The sequence below is a fragment of the Amaranthus tricolor genome, chromosome 16 (genome assembly GCF_026212465.1).
Source record: "Amaranthus tricolor cultivar Red isolate AtriRed21 chromosome 16, ASM2621246v1, whole genome shotgun sequence".
Classification (NCBI taxonomy): Eukaryota; Viridiplantae; Streptophyta; class Magnoliopsida; order Caryophyllales; family Amaranthaceae; genus Amaranthus; species Amaranthus tricolor.
The window spans coordinates 19,663,150-19,668,830 of NC_080062.1; positions in this window are offsets into that span (position 1 = coordinate 19,663,150).

Below are 5,681 nucleotides of genomic sequence, written 5' to 3' on the forward strand. Positions count from 1 at the left end.
TTTTGCCCTGTTTTTGCGGAATTGAATAAAATAAATAAAGCTTAAACTTAGAGCGAAATAATTAAAAGAGACAAACGATTTTTACATGGAAACCTTCTAGGCCTAAATAGAAGGAAAAACCACGACCCCTCGGGATTTCTAAATTCTCCACTATGTTTAAGGCAACTCGTTACAATTACATTAAACATCTTACTTAACTCGAAGCGCATCAACTAGGCCAACTCTTCTCTCTCAAATTGCTTCACTCAAAGCAACAAACTTAGCTTCACTAAAAGCTAAACTCCACACTAACTTCACTAAAAGCTATCAAATTCCCCCTTAGACTCACTCGAGTCTAATTACAAATACTCTCAAAAACCCTTACAAAAGGATAAAAATTCTCTAAAATAAAATCAATAAGTTGCACAAGAAAATATTATAAATTAATTGGCATTTTTAAAACAAAATTTTCTTGTAAAAATTCTCCCAAAATTACGTATGATTTAATGGCTCATACTAAGGCAAGTTTTGAAGAATAACCGAGTCCACTATTTATAGAGCTAAAATCCCTAATAAAAAGGAATATTCCAACCCATTATTCCTTATCTAAAATAATCATGGGAATAATGTCGATTAAACTACCAGACGGTTATTTCCACAAGACTTGAATAAATCAAGCATACGGTTAAAACAACAATAACCGCTGTTCCCTAATAATAGCATATGTTCCCTTAAGCAGCAGTTTCTTCAGCAACAGTTCCTGTTCCCATAATAACGGCTGAAAATTTATGCTATTTATAGAAACGGTTAGACTTACTAAAAATAGGAATGGTTACATGCTAACTAATCATAGAAATGATAACCTATATTCTAATATAAAGACCAGTTCTAAAATAATAAAAGCTTAAGACCTTTTCAACAGCAGCTGTTCCTATATTTAAAAAATCCAATATTTACTAAATATAGATCCTAAAATAAAGGATTTTTATTTAGAAACTCATACGTAAAGTATTTTTAGAAAACATTTTGCCAATTAATTATAATAATTAATAATGCAACAAATTAACTTTAATTAACACATCAACTAAAAATAATAATTAAAATAATAACCAGAATTTTCAGTGGACGTAAGCTGACTCCAGTTCAGGAACATTGCGCTGTCTCCAATTTTCAGTTTTGCTAGAACATCCAACTTGGGAACAGTAGACCTGCTGTCTCCATTTTACATCCTAAGCGAAATACTTCTTCTAACATCTTTCGGATCCTTTTGACACGTACATTTCCATGAACCAAGTCATAGGTACTATCAACGATCATAATCACGACCGGATATCGACCTGCACACAATCTCTAAAAACATATTTGTTTAAATAAAGTATAGTCATCATCAAAACTCAAGAGGTCCAACGAATTCCCCCTTTTTGATGATGACAAACTTTTAAACAAACTTAAGCCAATGTAGAGTAAAACCAATATTGAAGAGCATGTTAGAGATTAATACAACTCTTTTTAACTTAGTAAGTATAATTTACCAAGCATATCATGAATCAAATTACTCTAAAAATAAAAATAAAAATAGACACAGCAAAACTCATACATTTTCAGCATAGAACATAAGCAGTGGTTCTAGTAAATGATCTAAACAAACAATACATTTCATCGTGATCATAAGCATCAGAGCATCAAGCATTACAAAAGGACTTTGACAATCAGAGCAAACAAACAATAACAGCAAGCAATAAACGATCATTAGCAGCACACAGCCAAACAGCCTTAGATCATGAATCATAACCTTAATCCTAATGTCCAACATAATAGATTTAATCAGAGCTAAGCATACTCAAGCATTATTTAAGTTTGTGTCAAATATTCCCCCTTTTGACATCATTCAAAAAGAATAAGAGCAATCAAGCCACAACACTAAGCATATAGACATAGTCAAAGAGAGAATAAGGATGCACAGAGTAAAAAGCAGTAACAATGAATGCAAACAAGATCAGCTATGATTAATCATCACAGGTAGTTAGTAGCATAAAAGAAAATGTGGTTCATAATATGAATTAGACAAACAGTACCCCAGCTGGTATTAGGAGGATATTAAAAAGTATTAGGAGGAATTAAGATGCAGGACCTTCATCATCCACATATTCTGTCTCCACCTCTACTGTGTCGAGCTTGGCCCTTAAACGTGCTTCCATTTGGTCCATTTGAGCAGATAGTGAGGCTATAGAGACACGAATTTCATCTTTAAAAACAAGGAAGCTGGACTGCAATTCGTTAAGTTTCAGGAGAATGAAGGATAGATGGGCTGTTGGAACTGTAGTGTCACCTAAACCTTGATTTGGTGATGTGTGTACTAGTGGTAGTGATGATGGTGGTATAGGTGACTGTGGTGGTGAAGCAAAATTATGGGATAAAGGTGTGGTCGGTTTAGGTGAAGAAGGATGGCTTGGTTCAGCTGTTGTGTATGTTGAGTCATCATCAACAATAACAACAGGTCTTTTGCCTTTGGAAGCTAGCCTACGACTCTTCCTAGAGGTTGAACTAGGTAAAGAACCCTCCTCATTTTTCTTTTTCTTCCTTCACATCTTCCTTCACAGGTTCCTTCTCAGCTTCCCCCTTACATGAATTTTCCTCCTGTTCCTTATCAGAATGCCCTTCTGCCTTCTCAGTGGCAGAGGGAACAAGCTCCTATTCCTCCTTATTTTATTCCTCCTTCTCCTCAACTTTTTCTTCATTTTCTCCTTCATTGGTGCCCTCCTTGTTGTCAGAAATCACATCAGATTGTTCACAAATATTCTCAAGAGTCCCATTTTCATTTAGTTTAAGATGCAAGTTATTCAGACACTTAACACCTATTTTGTTATTTGGACCCATGGGAAAATTTTGACCTTCAAGAGGAACACCCAGCTTCCTAAAGATCCATGTCAACAAACCACCATATCCTATCACATATCTTTTTGAAATACAGTCACTCAAATGAGAGATCATCAAAGAGGGAAAGTTAATTTTGATGTTATTAGCCATACAGTATATCAATGTAGCATCTCTTAAACTAACCTCACTGCGTTTGGATGTGCAAGGCAAAATGAATCTTCGTGCTATATTATGTAACAGTTTATGCATAGGAGACAGTACATTGTGGCTAACCTTTCCCCTTTTTTCATTTATCCCCAGAAACTTCCAGACAAGGTTCTTATCAATCCCAGAAAAAACGATTTTTGACCCAACAAAATATACATTAAATCCAGCGGAAGGTACACCTAACCATTCTCCTAACATCAGACTATTAAATTCAATTTTGATCCCCTTAACAACACTTGTACAAAAGCCATTGTCAATAGAAAAGTTTGAAACAAACTCACGCATCAATTCTGGGTACATTGGATTACAACAGTGTTCTGCCATCAAAGATTCCCAAAATTGATTTTTTAAGATTGCGTGTAATAGAGGAAAAAAATTGGATTCATACCATTGCTTGTCAAGTCCAAAACCAATAATCATTTCTTTGGATAAATCTTCAGCGCTGACTGGAACAACAACTTTTGCCCTTTTTGACGAAGTTGAGGACGATTTCTTCACTGTAGAGTCTCTCTTTCTCTTTTTGCTTGCATGCATTCCAGAGGCAACCGGGGTTCCCTGTTGTTCCCTTGAAGAAGACTCAGGTGTAGTAATTAGAGGTGTTGGTGAATGATTTTTAAAGGTTTAGGTTGTTTCATCTTTGGTGTACAGCTCTTAGTTCTCATGGTTATTTGATGAGTTTGTGGAGTGAAAAGTTGCAGAAAATTCGGGAAGATGAAGATGAATTGGGATTCAGAGTTGATTGCGATTGAGGATGAAGGGTTTAGGGCTTAACGTGTGAGAGTGTATATAATGAATGTGAGGGGACGTGTGAAGAATTATGATGAATTAACTCCCGCTATTTTAATGGAAATTACTGGATAAATATATGTAAATATATTTTATGAAAATAAAATAAATGAAAATTTTATGCTACTACAGTCTGATCAAATTAAGCATGCAATCATAAGAGCATTCACAGTATATGCTTTCAAATAGTGCGTACCTGATCCTTTCGATAATCGATTTTTCAATCAAGATTTTGTGGTTGATCGACCTTTTCAATTTTTATTATGTCTTTAAGGATCACATATGTCACTCACTTCAATGCAGCTTGATCATGCCAAGTTCTAATCTCATTTTCTCATGTTGTCCCCTTGGAAGCGGTTTAGTCATGATATCAGCTATTTGCTCGTTAGTGTTTACATGCTTGACAATAATATTTTTATTTTCAACATTATCCTTAAGAAAATGATGTCTAATGTGGATGTGTTTTACTCGCGAATGATGCACTGGATCTTTTGATATGCATATGGCACTGGTATTATCACAATAAATAGGAACACATTCAAATTTAATACCAAAATCTCTTAGCTGCTGTTTTATCCAAAGCATTTGGGAACAGCAAGCTGCTGCTGCTACGTATTCAGCTTGGCAGTGGATAATGCAACAGTGTTTTGTTTCTTTGAACACCATGACACTAAACATGAGCCAATAAATTGTACCATACCTGACGTACTTTTTCTATTTACAAGATCTCCTGCATAATCTGCATCACTAAAACCTTTCAAATCATAGACATCACTTTTAGGGTAAAATAGGGACAAGTCATCTGTTCCCTTCAAATATCTTAAAATTCGTTTAACTGCAGTGAGATGTGATTCTTTAGGATTGGATTGAAATCTAGCACATAAAGCAACACTAAAAGCAATATCAGGTCTACTAGCAGTTAGATATAATAAAGAGCCAATCATGCTTCTATACATAGTTTGATCAATATTTGTTCCATTTGGGTCTTCATCTAATCTAAAATTTGTAGCCATAGGAGTATTGTTGGTTTTAGCATTATTCAAGCCATATTTCTTGAGAAGTTCTTTTATATATTTTTGTTGGTGAATAAAGATACCATTAGCTGTTTGTTTAATTTGTAACCCAAGGAAGAAGTTTAATTCTCCCATCATACTCATTTCAAATTCGGTGCTCATTAGGTTAGCAAATTCTTTACACAACAGTTCATTGGTGGCTCCAAAGATAATATTATCAACATATATTTGAACAACTAAAATATCCGAACCTCTATTCTTAAAGAATAAGGTTTTGTCAATTTTGCCTCTTACAAAGTCATTTTGAATCAAAAACTTTAATAGTCTTTCATACCATTGCCTAGGAGCTTGTTTTAATCCATAAAGAGCTTTATCAAGCTTGTAGACATGATCAAGACAAGAGGTGTTTTCAAAGCCTGGGGGTTGTTCAACAAAAACTTCTTCATCAAGAAAACCATTTAAGAAAGCACATTTCACATCCATTTGATATAATTTAAAGTTTATGAATGCAGCAAAAGAAATTAAGATTCTTATAGCCTCTAACCTCGCTACCGGAGCAAATGTCTCGGTATAATCAATACCCTCTTGTTGATTGTACCCTTTGACCACGAGGATCCATTCGGAATCCTTTAGAGCTTCTTCATGATTCTTGGGCTCGAGTGATGATAGGAACGCAAAGTGTGCACAAAAGTTTATAATTTGAGATCTAGTTTGTGTTCCCTTATTCAAATCACTTATAATCAAATCAAGAGGATGATAACTTTGATATTTCCAAGGTTTGGGCACAAATTCTCTTGTGGGAATAGTAGCATGTTCTGG